The sequence below is a fragment of the Trichechus manatus genome, unplaced genomic scaffold (assembly GCF_000243295.1).
Source record: "Trichechus manatus latirostris isolate Lorelei unplaced genomic scaffold, TriManLat1.0 scaffold00029, whole genome shotgun sequence".
Classification (NCBI taxonomy): domain Eukaryota; kingdom Metazoa; phylum Chordata; class Mammalia; order Sirenia; family Trichechidae; genus Trichechus; species Trichechus manatus.
The window spans coordinates 11,174,597-11,190,998 of NW_004443965.1; positions in this window are offsets into that span (position 1 = coordinate 11,174,597).

Below are 16,402 nucleotides of genomic sequence, written 5' to 3' on the forward strand. Positions count from 1 at the left end.
GTTGTTGTCATTTGCAGATTAACCTCTCTGGTTCCTCGTTGTAATTCTTTTGGTTCTGGATAGTCTTTGAGAGTTTGTTTCCTAGTTTGGTATCTGACTGGTGTGATCTTGCATCCTAGATTGAGGCTGTGATCTGATGTTGTTTGTTTTCAAACTGAAGGACTCCCTTTAATAATTCTTGTAAATTTGATTTAGTTTTTACATATTCCCTTAATTTCTGTTTAACTGGAAATATCCTAATTTCACCATCCTATTTGAATGAGAGTTTTGAAAGCTATATTATTCTTGGTTGGCAATTTTTTTCTTTCATGGTTTTATATATGTCATCCCAATGCCTTTTTTCTTGCATGGTTTCTGCCAAATAATTAGAGGTTAGTCTTATTGTTCCTCCTCTGTATGTGACTTTTTGTTTTTCTGGATTTTTCTGCTCTCAGGATTCTTTCTTTGTCTTTGGTTTCAGTAAGTGAGATTATGATATGCCTTGGTGATTTGCTTTTGGGGTCTATCTTATAGGGGGTTCGTTGAGCTTTTTGGATGGTCAGCTTTTCATCTTTCATGACATTAGGGAAGTGTCATGGTTTGAATTATGTCCCCCCCCCGCCCCCGCCACCAAAAAATGTGTGTATCAGTTTGGCTGGGCCATGATTCCCAGAATTGTGTGGTTGGCCTCCATTTTGTGATTGTAATTTTATGTTAAAGAGGATTAGGGTGGGATTGTAACACCACCTTTACCCAGGTCACATCCCTGATCCAGTGTAAAGGGAGTTTACCTAGGGTGTGGCCTGCACCACTTTTACCTTACAAGAGATAAAAGGAAAGGGAAGCAAGCAGAGAGTTGAGGACCTCATACCATCAAGAAAGCAGTGCTGGGAGCAGAGTGTGTCCTTTGGACCGGGGTTCCTGCACAGAGAAGCTCCTAGTCTGGGGGAACAACAAAGAGAAGAAGGCTGACAGAGAGAAAAAGCCTTCCCCTGGAGCTGATGCCCTGAATTTGGACTTTTAGCCTACTTTAACTGTGAGGAAATAAGCTTCTCTTTGTTAAAACCATCAGCTTGTGGTATTTCTGTTATAGCAGCACTAGATGACTAAGACAGGAAGTTTTCTGTCAGCAGTTCTTCAGTGATCCTCTCTGTGTTTTCTGTTTTCTTCCCCTGTTCTGGAACTCTGATCACTTGCTGATTTTTCCTTTGGATTGTATCCCACGTAATTCTCAGGGTTTCCTCATTTTTATTCTTTCTTTTTTTCTGATTTTTCCTCAAACAAATTTGTATCCAAGTTTTTGTCTTCAATTTTGCTGATCCTGTCTTCCCTTATTTCAAACCTGTTCCTCAGTCCTTCTATGACACTGTCCATTTCTGAAATCTTCTTGTTTATCTTTTGGATTTCTAATTGTTGCTTTTGTATGATTTCTAGTTGTGAATTTATTTTGGCATTTTGTTCCTGTATTAATTTCCTGAATTCTTTCAGTTTCCATGAATTTGTTTGCCTTTTCTATTAATTCGTCTATTTTTTTCCTCATTTTTGTCTGCTTTTTGCTTCAACTCTTGGATAGCTCTGAATATTAGAGATTTGAATTCCTTATCAGGTAGCGCTAGTGCCTTTTCTTCTACTGGAAAGTCATCTGGTGTTTTATTTTGGATGCCTACTGGAACGATTCTGTCATGTTTTTAATATGTTTTGATATCGTCTGCTGTCTTTGGGATGTTCAGTAGTCATTTTCTTTGTTTACTGGTTGTAGATTTGTTTGTTTCATCCTGCTTTTTTGTTTTATTTGGTTATGTCTGACAGGCGGGCTGTTCATTCTTTGTTGTTTGCTCATTTGTGGACGTGAAATTTTCACCTCCTTGTCCAATGGGCAGGGCCAGTCCCTCAGCTATGATGCTGCAGGGCAGGTCCAGCTGAAGGGGAATGGCTTGGATGGGTTGTTTGTGGCATGTACTGGGGCCAACAAGGTGAGCTGGTGGTCACTGCAGGGCAGGATCCAGTAGCTGTTGCCTCTGCTGTTCAGGAATCCAATGTTCTTCACACAGTGCAGATAGGCAGGCTGGAGGGGGAGGGAGGAGGTTGTGATATGTGTTGCTAGGTTGGGTATGGGAAAGAAGAGAGAGAGGAGAGAGAAACAGGAGGCAAAAAATTAAAAAAAAGTGCTTAAGAAGACTGCCATTGGAGTGAAGAGACAAGAAACCAAGAAATGAAGGAAAACAAAATGTAAAAGAGAAATAAAAATTAAAAAAAAAAATACATTAAAAAAAAATGCTCCCATGGATCCCACCAGTGTGGCTGCACAGACTGCGGAAGCAGCTCTCATGCTGCACAGTACAGCCTGGCTAGAAGGGGTGGAGATGATACATAGCGCCAGGTATTCAGGAGACAGGAAAAAAAGGTAAGTAGAAAGAGTCAAGAAACTGAGAAATGAAGAAAAATAAAAAGGAGGGAAGAAAGAGAAAACAAACAAACAGAAAAAGAACAAGAAAAAAATATCCCCCAGGGATCCCACAAATGTGGCAGCATGGACTGGGGAAGCGGTTCACCAACTGAGCGGTGCTTCACAGCCTGACAAGAAGAAGCAAAGACAGCGCACGGAGTCAGGTGTTTGAGAGAAAGGAGGGGGAGGAGGTGAGAGGCAGGGAAGAAACCAAAAGAGGCTGAAAAAAGCAACACCAGCAACAAAGAAATGGCAGTGAAGAAGTCGTCTGTTGTGGGCAGGGCGAATCCGTGTGGCATGGAACTGGAGCCTCCTGTGCTGCAGTTGCAGCCCACTGGGAAGCAGCGGATTGGCTCACTGGGAAGCTGTGGATCGGCCAACTGGGAAGCAGTGAAAACCGAGCAGGGGGAGGCAGGGTGGGGAGTGGAAAAGTGTGTCTCGCTGGTTACCAGGTGCTCTGTCTCCTGCTGGGAGCTCCATGAATCTGCTTTCTCGTACTCCCAGTCCACCGATCTCCGACAAGAGTCCAAGATGGTGATCTGTGCTGCATTAGCTGATAGGGGACCTCTGCTCACAACTCTCCTTGCTCTCTGTTCTCTGTCAGTTTCTTATTCCATTCAGTGGTTGGTTGAGTTTTTTATCTCTTCATTTGATGCTTAGGGTTCCAGGCTTGACATTTGTCTCTGTTTTACTTAGTTTTCCCAGTCTTTGCTATGGAGGGACAACGTGGTGCTTCTGTCTATAGCGCCATGTTGGCTCTGCTTCCGTAGGGCCATTCTTGCCCATGTATCATATTGATATTCATGCTCTTAAAAATCTCCACTTGCCTTCTTAATCAAATTTATCCTTGGGTAAAATAGAAAAGAAGTAGAACTAACTATAAAGATCATGACTCATGAGCATTTCAATAATTCACAATTGCCACAAATATTAATGCTTCCATTAAAGGTCCCTCACTATGATCTTCTTCACAGATAAGTAGACTGGCTTATGTGTAATTTTTGGAATGCCATCTGTAATGCCTCCTTTCTCTCCTATTCGAGAAAGGAAATCTGAAATAAGGGGAGTAAGAATAATGTTATTATATAGGGATAATTTTTAATAAGCTCTAATTTTTAAAGACCACGAATATCATTAGTAAATGTCTGTATACTTTATTACTAGTAACAACCTCAGACTGTGCCTCATCACACTAAGATGGAAGCTACTGCTTCCAGATATGCTTTTGGGTGATGGGTCTTTAGTCAGCTCTTGATAATTTTGTTCAATTTTCACTACATATAATTAGTTTGCTTAATTATAGCACAGCTTTATTTGCTGTCACTTAGAGGTAGTTATCAGGTGGAGAAGGCTTATTCCTCATTCCTCTTGCATCCATGTTGAAGAGCTTCTACTAGTGTGACACTCTTGGTCTCCCCCTCACTTACTCCTCCCTGGACAAGTGACTTACCTGATTGGCAAGTTGGGAAGACAGGCATGCCTATCTCAGCCTCTTCTGTAGTCTTGTTGGGGTCTAACTGTGGGCAGCTCTGCGTCTGGGGGTGGAGCACTATTCGACAGCTGCCTGTGACTGAGGAGGTCATTCTGCCTAATTCCACAGTGTCATATCAGGAAATGTTTTGCTGCCTCACACCAATAGTATGTCAGTAATAAAGCTGATGTGTTGATCTCTGTCTTTCTGATGCCTGTGACTCTCTCATTGGTTCTGAACTTGGGTGTGGAGAAAGAAAGAATGTAGTATATTACAATGGAGTTCCTGGGTGATGCAAACAGTTAATGCACGCAACTGCTAACTGAAAGGTTGGAGGATTGAGTCCACCCAGAGGTGCCTCGGAAGAAAGTCCTGGTGATCAACGTCTGAAAAATCAGTCATTGAAAACCCTGTGGAACACAGTTCTACTCTGACACTCATGGGGTCACCATGAGTTGGAATTGACTTGAGGGAAACTGGTTTTAGTATATCACAGTAACTAAAAGAGAAGGGCTTTATAACCAAAACAAGTAAGCTGAATGCTAAAATATTGATTGATCAGAAAGCTCAGAATATGAGGAATACTGATTCTGCAAAATTTCTTTCTAATTAAGTGTTAACTTAAATTCCCTTTTAAAATTCAGTTAATCATTGTAAAATATGTATGAGTTCACCATTGATATGGTAATTTTTCTTTTCCTTCTTCCTTTCTCCTCTTTTCTCCAGTATTGATCAAGAGACAGACATTTTTTAGCATAATGACCTTTAGGAGATGCACATTGGATTATTAATTTGGGCATCAAAAGTCTGATTATTTTGCATCTACCATACCCTAAGAGTGGACACATCTATCCTCTCTCCCTTTCTGCTCTGCTCCCACCTTCAAGGTGCTGCTAGCTTTAGAAAGAAGCCTAGTGTCCTTCAGCAGGAAACACAATTTAAGTGAAAGGACTCTTGACTAGTGTACCCGTCTTAGGCTGGGTTCTCTAGAGAAGCAAAACCAGCAAAGTGTATGAATATATATATACAGAGAGAGATTTATATCAAGGAAATGGCTCACGCAGTTGTAGAGGCTGTAATGCCCCAAGTCTGTGGGTCAGGAAAGAGGCTTCTCCCGATTCACGTAGCTGCAGGGATTGGTGATCCCAACATCGGTAGGCTGGAGAGCAGGGCTGTTGCTCACAGGCTGTGAAGATCAATGAATCCCAAGATCGGCCGGCAAGACTGCAGGTAAGCTGCTAACTCAAGTCCCAGGAACTGGAGGTCAGATGAACAGGAGCCAGCTGCAGGATTCAGAACAAGCAAGAGTCCCCAAGCTCTACCTGAACTTCTGCCCACACTCGATGTAGGCCACACACCCAAAGAAACTCCCCTTCAACTGATTGCCTACTCACAGCAGATCACATATCAGATCTTAACAAGGAAGGGATCATAACATTATATGACTGCCAAAACACTGAGAATCATGGCCCAGCCAAGCTGACACAATCTTAACCATCACAGTACCTGAGGTTCTGGGTCTCCAAGCTGTTCAAATACAGACTGGAGTTCAAAGTCAAAAACTGTTGCATGCATTTTTCCAGGCTCTTGTTTTGTGCTTGATCATACTGTCTATTGGGACATGAACTGCATAGTACCATCCCTTCCATGATAGGAGTACTGGGGTTGCAACTGCTTATTCTTTCATTGATGATTGATGATCTTGTGATGAATCAAGGTCATCATCAAAACTATCAGTGATTGTTGGCACAATAACATAACTGTAGTATGGGTGACATTAATTCAAAGCAAGAAACATGCACTGACACATATGAGTATACTCTGGGAACACTTTTTACAGCCACTGTATTAGTTTCCCTGTGTCTTGGAAGAAGTATAGCTAGAATGCTCCTTAGAAGTAATGATGGCTAGGCTACATCGCACATACTTTGGACATGTTATCAGGAGGGATCAGTCCCTGGAGAAGGACATCATGCATGGTAAAGTAGAGGGTCAGCGAAAAAGACAAAGATTCTCAGCAAGATGGATTGACACAGTGGCTACAAGAATGGCCTCGAGCATAGCAATGATTGTGAGGATTGCACAGGAGCGGGCAGTGTTTCATTTGATTATACATGGGGTTGCTATGAGTCGGAATCGACTTGATGGCACCTAACAACAACAACAACATATTAATTTCCTATTGCTGCTGTAACAAATTAACACAAATATAGTGGCTTAAAAGATAAATTTATTATCATATAGTTCTGGGTGTCAGAAGTCTGAACAGGTCTTACTGGCTAAAATCAAGGTGTCTGCAAGACTGCATTCCTTTTGGAGGCTCTAAAGGAGAATCTGTTTTTTTGTTTTTTCCAGCAAATGTAGGTGGCTCTACGTCCCTTGGCTCATTGGCCCCTTCCATCTTCAAAGCCAGCAAATGGTTGATCAAGTCTTTCTTATGCTACATCACTATGACACCGACTCTTTTCCCTCCCTTTTACACCTTTAAAAGATCATTGTGATTACATTGGGTCCACCTAGATAGTCCAGGATTATCTCCCCATTGCAAAATTCTTAATTTAATCATATCTTCAAAGTGTGTTTTGTCCTGTGTGGTAATGTATTCACAGGTTCCAGGTATTAGGACATGGACACTTTTGGGGGGCAGTTTTTCTACCTGCAACAACCACCATGAACAGAATGGGATTGTCAGGGAAGATCTGAGTCACCAATAGCATAGAAGATGGAGATGAATATGTACTGTCCTTAGAAAATGATTAGAAATATATTTTTAAAATGCTTTCTTATAATTTGCATCTTTTGCCTAAAAATGAAATTGTCTTAGATTTTTACTTTCTGTACTTTTTCTCTAGGTTACAGCTACAAAATTATGGTTAATAAAATATAGTTTACCCTTGGAAGATTGGAGAAATATTTCTTTCCTTCTCTCCTCAAATTCCCTTCTCTGTTTCTTTTCTCCTGCTTACTCTCTCTTTCTCTTGCACAAGCATTTATTGAATGCCAACTATGTACCAAACACAAGTTACATTGAGGGGGTGCAGAGATGAACAAGATATAATTCTTACTCGCAAGGAACTCAGAGTTTATTGAGGTAGACAGACATGAAAATAATTGATAAAGGACATGATGGGGCATACATAAGGTTAGCTAGAAGAGAGAGTGATTCCTTAGATTGCTCTGCTTGCCAGGGTTTTAATTGATTTTGTAGTTGAATTTTGAAGAACACAGAAGTGATAAAGGTAGTAGAAAGTGTGGGGTATGTGAATAAAGTACTTTCAGGGAAAGCAATATTTTTTTCATTTGCTTTTTTTTTTTTTTATTATGAAGATGGAAAATCTATGGTCTTGTGGAGGCAGTGTGGACCCCGAGCTTGATGGCCCTTTCTTGTCTGCTGATACTCAGGCATGGGAGAATGTGTCATCTTTAGAGTAAGACAAAGGAAGCATGTTTGTTAGGGAGAATCCAGGTTTCAGTTAAGGCAGTGGCTCTCAACCGTGGATGCATGCTAAAATCATCTGTTTTTGTTGTTGTTGTTCGGTGTTGTTGAGTCGGTTCCAACTCATAGTGACCCTATAGGACAGAGTAGAACTGCCCCATAGGGTTTCCAAGTAGCAGCTGGTGTATTCTAACTGCTGACCTTTTGGCTAGCCACCGAGCTCTTGACCATTACGCCACCAGGGCTCCTAAGGGAGATGAAAATAAAAACAGAAACAAAGCCCAGGCCAGGGTTAGACCCTACTAATTGACTCAAATTGTGTGGTGATGAGGCACAAGCTTCCCCCTCCCTACCCCATAAGTTTCCCAAAACCAAACCCATTGCTGTCTAGTCCATTCAAACTTACAGTGACCTCATAAGACAGAGTAGAACTGCCTCATAGGGTTTCCAAGGCTGTAATCTCTATGGAAGCCAACTGCCACTTCTTTCTCTTGCAGAGCAGCAGATGGGTTTGAACCACCTACCTTTGGGTTAATAGCTGAGTACTGTATGCACTGTGCTACCAGGGCTTCTTGTAAGTTCACCAGGTGCTTTTAATGTGAAGCCAGGGTTGAGAATCACTGGATGAGCTCAGAAGACAGAGCAAAACATTTGAAAGTGTAGGGGAGTTTAAACATAGGAATGGGAGTTGTAAGGGAACAGGGTGAAGAGGGAGGAGAGAAGAAGGGGAATTAGAAGAAGGATAACTTGACCAAAGATGAATGGATGAGAGGACTGAGGACTGGAAGAGTGGTTCCTGAGGGTGGGACATATCTCCCATCCCTCAGCTCCAGGTTCAGGGACATGAAGAGGTACAGACTTTGATGTGAACTAATTCTGTGCATTGTAGATTGAGGTCAACTTTGCTGAAAAGTTCTTTCAGTGCTTGACACAAGAACAGATCTTGAGTGGAGCCTGGGTGGAACCAGGTTGGTGCCCTCTTTGCTGTAAAGTCATGTACTTGGGAGACCAGCTTAGCTTTACCTGTCTTATACATTCATGTTTGAGGGGAATAAAGCAAACAAACAAACTTGCCATGTTGCTCTTTCCTGATTTGTTGACAATTCTCTGGCTAAGGTCATTTCTCTTTGACTTTATTCTTTCTCCTTACATTGTTTTCCCAAGGCTGACACTTCTAATGTCAATGGTGCAGAGCTCTCTTCCACCCATTCCAGAGTTACCTGTGCCTGCCTGGGCTAATTTGAAATCTGGGTCATTGTTCTCTGGTGACCCGAGAGAGAGAGAGAGAGAGAGAGAGAGAGAGAGAGAGAGTAATTAGATTCGCTGTGTGCAGAGTAAGAATGTAATAAAGGAATTAACCTTGAAAGTAAGTAGAATATTGTCAATCAGTGCTGAGGTTCCTAATGAGTCTGATACTCTTTGGCAGAAAACAGAAAATATATCAGGACAACAGAGAAAAGAAAAATTTTAATTTTGTCTTGAGTTCTGGTTGACATATTATAGTAAAAGATTCATATTTAAAACTTTGACACCATGCAAACCTAGAAGTATGTAAAAGGAAAACACGCAAAAACCTGAGTAAGGCAGGTCAAGTGATACCAGTAGATTTTGTTCAAAATTAGCTAAAAAGCAATTAAAAGTCCCATTTAATCCATAAGTTTGTCATTGTAAAATGGATTTTTCTCTTGCTATAATAAAAAATTGTGAGTGCTCACATAGATGATATTTAAAGTTTTTAGGAAAAGTAGAACTGATTATTCCTCTTTCCTCTATCATATCATCATTATCACCAGAGAATTGTCTATTTCTTTACTAGCATTATTTCTGCTTTGCTTAAAAAGTTTTTTTGATGACTATGCTGGGCTCCGTCCATTCATCCCTCCAGATTCACTCTCTACCTTTCTCTTCCTTGCTTTTTGCTCTTAGAGATTGACCAATATGGACTACATCAGTGGGCAGTTTTGCCTGTGGCATCTGGTTTGATTTAGCTAATGGGATTTCCAGCTGTAGCTCAGAAGGAAAGAGAAAAGAGAGGTCAGCGTATTTGTTCTTCCAGTTCTCTTCCCATGGGTCATCTCAGGCTGGTTGTTTTCCCCAAATGGATAGCATAGCTCCTGTCAAGGTGGTCCTCTCTACACAACTTCACCCCTCTTCTTGCCCCTTCAGGCCCAGGTATGGTTACAGTCCCCGACAGTCCGCCTTAGCTACTCTATTCCTTACATCTTGGCCACATTTTTATAAATAATTCCTTTATTAAACTCTCTTCAAATGACCCAATTTGAGTATGAGTTTCCATACTGAAACCCTGACTGTACAATGGACAAAAAATTATGATGATGATTTTGCTACTTTAAACATTTAACGAGTATTAACTCAGTACCTAGCAAGTGATTCTCTGCACTGAGTTAACATGCTCTGAAAGACACAAAGACACATGGACATGGTTCCTGTCCTCCAGCCACTTACTAGCTGTCTGGCAGGGATAGATCATAAATACATGACACATTATGTGACAATGCAAAACAAAAAATGTCAAAGGGAAATACATGATTGACAAATGAATGGAAGAAAATTCAGAAGAGATAATGATCAATTTAAGGAGACTGTGGTGCTGTGTTAAGTGCTCAGCTGCTAACTGAAAGGTTGGTGGTTTGAACCCACCAACCGCTCAGTGGGAGAAAGATGTGGCAGTTTGCTTCAGTAAAGACTACAGCCTTGGAAACCCTATGGGGCAGTTCTACTCTGTCCTATAGAATTGCTATGAGTTGGAATCGACAGCAATGATCAATCTAAGCCAGTGTACTCATGGAGGAGTTGGGGTTTTATCTAATCTGGAAAGATGGATTATATTAAATAATAATAGTTAATACTCATTGGGAGTCCATGGGTGGTGCAAATGTTTAACGTGAGTGGCTGCTAACTGAGAGGTTGGAGTCCAACCAGAGATCCCTCAGAAGAAAGGTCTAGTGATCTATTTCCAGAAAATCAGTCATTGAAAACCCTATGAAGTACAGTTCTACTCTGACACGCGTGGGCTCGCCATGAGTTGGAGTCAACTCGATAGCAATAGTTTTTCTTTCTTTCTTTAAATATTTATTGATCTTCCCATTCTTACACGCTGCTTTGTACATACTATCTCTTTTAATATTCACAACAATCCTGTGAAGTTAGATCTATTATTATTCCCACTTTATAGTCGAGAAAGTTGAAAGCCTAGAAAAGCCCAGGATCACATATCTGGGAAGTTGTGCAGCAAGAGATAAATGGAGACCTGTTAGACATCCAGGCTGGAGCTCTTAACCATTATACTACACTGCCTCTCATTAGTGAGCCAAGAAGGGAGGACATTCTAAGGAGGAGGAAAAGAATAGTTAACAACATGGAGGCATGAAATCACAAGCTATATTCAAGAGCTAGGGTTAAACTGTTTTGCTAGAGTGGATGATTTATGTCTGAGAGTACTGAGAGATATGGTTGGAAAGGTATATTGGGCTTAATTTATAGAGCATCTTAAATTGTAATTTGTAGATGTTTAATCACCTTACTAAATCACCTTCGTTTGGCCTTTTGGTTCTGGTTCCAAAGCCCCACATAGTAGTTGACCTTTTACTGGGATTGCCTTGTGGGCTGCCCAATCTGACCTTTACTGGGATTGGTTGGGGTGGCTCTACCCACTAGTTGATCTTTACCAGGATTGGCTGGTGGGCACCACACGGTCTGATTTTTACTTGGATTGGCTGACAGGCCCCAGACTGTATTTGACCTTTACACAGCTTGGCTGGGGGGACCACTTGGTGGCTGATAAAAACCCTAGAACATTGAGGCTCAGATGGGGCCTACTGATCTAGAGCCAGGAGAAGAGCGAGTCTCTAGGACACAGGGTCCTGCACTATGACCCTCCCAGATTGATGGAGGCAGCGGCTGCGACAGTACCAGAAGAAGTGGAGAGAACAAGTAGACTCAGACGGTGGCAGCAGTGTGTAAAGACCAAACCCAGCCTAGAGCTGAGAGTGGAGACCAGTAGCTGAGACAACCAAGTGACATCACTGAGTTTCCTATTTGAAAGTTTCCTGATGGATGAGTATGAGCATTGGTTTTGGGGAAGGGTAAGCAGTTCCCCTTGGAGTTGTAAACGAGTCTCCTTTTAGACTTTGAGGCCCTATGCTGGGACCCCTCCTGAACTTCCCCTTTGCATATCTTCATTTCTGTTTATATCCTTCTCTGTTATTAAAATTGTTATTGCAGTTACGTTGTTTCCATGAGTTCTCTGTGACACTTACAATGAATTGTTGAACCCAATAGAGAAAGAGTGCCGTGGGGAAAGAGACTAGTGTCAGAAATGATGGTGATGCTGGGGAACAGGAATATATTTGATTGCTGCTTCATAGGAACCAGCTTGGTGATGAGTCTTATAGCCAGGGTTGTCCTTGCATAGTCTGAGGAGATAAAATTATTCTATAGGTGTTAAAGAACCATTGAGAATTGGAAGCATGTAAGTGACCTGCTCAAAGTGATGTCTTGGAATAATTAATTTGGTGCTGAGTGCACGAGGGGTTATAAGAAGAGACAAGGTCAGGGAGCCCAGCAGTGCCATTGCTCAGTGGCTCAAGAGTGGGCCAATAGCAGCCCGAACTGGGGTAGTGGGAATAGGAGGAAGGAATAATCCTTGAAGGAAGAATTGATAAGATTCGATGACTGATTTACAACAAAGGGCAAAGGATATTAAGCTAACTTTAATGAGCACTGACTATGTGCTAAGGCACTGTTCTAAGTACTTCCCAGGTATTACCTTAGGTAATTCTTACAACAATCCGATGATATAGTATTATCATTATCAGCACCTCCTTTTTTTACAGGTGAGGAAACTAAGGCACAGAATGTTAAATAAATTGCCTCAAATCACACAGCTGATTAGTAGCAGAGCCAGGATTCAAACACTCCAGGACCCATGCTCTTTACTCTTGGAAATACTGCTCCTTTCATAATCCCTTATGTGTAGGGGCCTACTGTTTACAAAATGTTTTGACCTTTGCATATCATGTGATCTTCACAAGAGTCAAGGGAAGTAGGTAGGATGGTAGTACTTCCCACCTCACAACTGTTAATCTGACCCTTGCCAATAAGTAAGTGACAGAACTGACACTTGAACCCAGATCTTCTAAATTCATCTCCAGCACTTGGGTCACTACTTCATGCTCTGGATAACTAGGGGAAAAAAAGGGGGGGGGGAATCCTTTAACCAAAATAGTATGGTTAGCATAAGAAGAAGGTATGATTTTAGGATTTAGGATGAAGAATCTGATTTTAGGCAACCTTAGAGAGATACTTTTCTCAGTTCATATTCAACAGAATCCATAAGGCTTTAGTATTTATGAAGGATACATCATTTCTTTCTTCAACAAGGGAGAAGATTCTGACAGCCATCACATATCTTTGCATTCTAGACAGGTCAGAGAGAAACCACACCTTTACCTAGAGGAAAAGGGTGATTGATTCCAAATTGAGAAAAAAGAATTTAAGGAAGGGAGCCTATACTCTGAGAATTCTCATAAGATTTTCAAACCATATTTCTTCTTCAATAGTCCTGCAATGCCCCTCTAAAAGCTGGTTTATATGGGAAGAAACCAGAAAGACAAATATCTTAAACATCGCAAAATTGGAGACTGATAAGCATAATACAATTATGTCCATTAAAAAACAGCTAAACTAGAAACCAGGGGCTGCCAAGAATCTTTCTTTAAGTACATAAAACTGTTCCTGATTCTAAGTGATACAGTAAAGTCTTACCTCGGTTACACTCAATGAAAAAAAACTGTTCAGTGTTCATGGATTTAATAAAATCCAAATACCTAAATACAGTGTCTCTCCAGGGCCCAATAAGAGAATACAGCTCTCTCAGAAGCTCATTCTGAAGGCCAGTTTCCAACACTGTAGCAGCTGAGTTTTATTTAGGACTAGCCTCCAAAGTAGTGCAGCTTCTCTAATCTCTTCTGAGCAAGGCTGTGCCACTACACACCTCTTAGAAGTATGATTAGTGAGGCAGGCTTGCTTTGGAATGTGCTGTAGGCACATCCATCCTATTGTCCCCTGAAATCATAACTGTGATTAACACTTGCCAAGTGTTTCCTACTTTTAAAAGTATTAGGAGTTTATGAATTAAAATAGTAAAACTGTACCTTGTAGTTGGTCTCGTTAAAACAAAAAAACCAGTTGCTGTGGAGTTGACTCTGACTCATGGCAACCCTATGTGTGTCAGAGTACAACTGTGCTCCATAGGGCTTTCAATGGCTGATTTTTTGGGAAGAGATCATCAGACCTTTCTTCCGAGGTGCCTCTGAATGGACTAAACCTCCAACCTTTTGGTTAGCAGCCAAGTGCATTAACTATTTGAACCACCCAGGTACTCCTTAGGTCTGGTTAGTTTCCTTGATAAGGTACTATACTCCTCTCTCTTGTGTAAGAATGGATTGTTTTCCCATAAGTGGGGTTTAGAGATCTCCTGCTTGCTTGAGTCTGTCTAGGATCCACAGAATACTGTAACCAAGTGTCTTGGATTGAATTGTGTCCATCAGAAATGTGTGTCAACTTGGCTAGGCCATGATTCCCAGTATCATGTGATTGTCCTCCATTTTGCAATTGGATATAATTATCCTATATTTTGGATGTTTTGTAAATCCTTACCTCTATATGTTAATGCCCCGTGCGTCTGTCAGTTGGTCGGACTGTGGTGGCTTGCGTGTTGCTGTGATGCTGGAAGCTATGCCACTGGTATTTCAAATGCCAGTAAGATCACCAAAGGTGGACAGGTTTCAGCAGAGCTTCCAGACTAAGACTAGGAAGAAGGACCTGGCTAGCTACTTCTGACAAATTGGCCTTATGTTTTCACCTTGTGAACAGCAGCAGAACATTGTCTGATACAGTACCAGAAGATGAACCCCTCAGATTGCAAGTCACTCAAAATATGACTAGGGAAGAGCTGCCTCCTCAAAGTAGAGTCGACCTTAATGATGTGGAAGGAGTCAAGCTTTCAGGACCTTCATTTGCTGATGTAGCATGACTCAAAATGAGAAGAAACAGCTGTAAACATCCATTAATAATTCAAATGTGGAATGTACGAATTATGAATCTGGGAAAATTGGAAGTCATCAAAAATGAAATGGAATGCATAAAGATCAATATCCTAGGCATTAGTGAGCTGAAATGTACTGGTATTGGCCATTTTGAATTAGACAATCATGTGGTCTACTATGCCAGGAATGATAAATTGAAGAGGAAAGACATCACATTCATTGTCAAAAGTAACATTTCAAGGTCTATGCTGAAATGCAACGCTGTCAGTGATACCTAGAAGGAAGACCAGTTAATACGACTATTATTCAAATTTACGCACCAACCACTGATGCCAAAGATGAGGAAATTGAAGATTTTTACCAACTTTTGCAGTGAGAAATTGATCAAACACGCAATCAAGATGCATTGGTAATTACTGGTGATTGGAATGTGAAAGCTGGAAACAAAGAAGCATCTGTAGTTGGAAAATATAGCCTTGGTGATAGAAATGACACCAGAGATTGCATGATAGAATTTTGTAAGACCAATAACTTATTCATTGCAAATATCTTTTTTCCACACATAAAAGGCAACTATACACATCGACCTCACAGGATGGAATACACAGGAATCAAATCTACTACTCTGGAAAGAGCTGATGGAGAAGCTCAATATCATCAGTCAGAACAAGGTCAGGGGCTGACTGTGGAACAGACCATCAATTGCTCATAAGCAAGTTCAAGTTAAAGCTGAAGAAAATTAAAACAAGTCCATGAGAACCAAAATACTACCTTGAGTATATCACACCTGAATTTGGTGACCATCTCAAGAATAGATTTGATGCATTGAACACTAATGACCAAAAACCAGGTGAGCCATGGGATGACATCAAGGACATCATACATGAAGAAAGCAAAAGGTCATTAAAAAGACAGGAAAGAAAAGATCAAAATGAATGTCAGAAGAGACTCTGAAACTTACTCTTGAATGTAGAGTAGTTAAAGCAAATGGAAGAAACTGAGGAAGTAAAGGAGCTGAACAAAAGATTTCAAAGGGCAGCTCTAGAAGACAAAGTAAAGTATTGTAATGAAATGTGCAAAGACCTGGAGTTAGAAAACCAGAAGGGAAGAACACACTTGGCATTTCTCAAGCTAAAAGAACTGAAGAAAAAATTCAAGCCTCGAATTGCAATTTTGAAGGATTCTATGAGCAAAATATTGAACAACGCAGGGCATCAAAAGAAGATGGAAGGAATACACAGAGTCACTGTATCAAAAAGAATTGATCGACGTCCAGCCATTTCAGTAGGTAGCACATGATCAAGAACTGAAGGCAGAAGTTCAAGTTGCACTGAAGGCATTGGCAAAAACAAGGCCCCAGGAATTGATGGAATACCAATTGGCATGTTTGAACAAAGGGATGCAACACTGTAGGTACTCACTTGTCTATGCCAAGAAATTTAGAAGACAGCTACCTGGCCAACCAACTGGAAGAGATCCATAATTTGCCCATTCCAAAGAAAGGTGATCCAACAGAATTTGGAAGTTATTGAATAATATCATTAATATCACATGCAAGTAAAATTTTGCTGAAGATCATTCAAAAATGTTGCAGCAATATATCGACAGACATCTTCCAGAAATTCAAGCCAGATTCGGAAGAGGAGGTGGAACCAGGGATATGATTGTTAATGTCAGATGGATCTTGGCTGAAAGCAGAGAACACGAGAAGGATGTTTACCTGTGTTTTATTGATTATGCAAAGGCATTGGATCGTGTGGATCGCAACAAATTATGGATAACATTGCAAAGAATGGGAATTCCAGAACACTTAATTATGCTCATGTGGAACTTGTACATAGACCAAGAAGCAGCCGTTCGAACAGAATGAGGGGATACTGCATGGTTTAAAAATCAGGAAATGTGTGCGTCAGGATTGTGTTCTTTCACCATACTTATTCAATCTGCTTGAGTCTGTCTAGGATCCACAGAATACTGTAAACAAGTGTCTTGGATTGAAT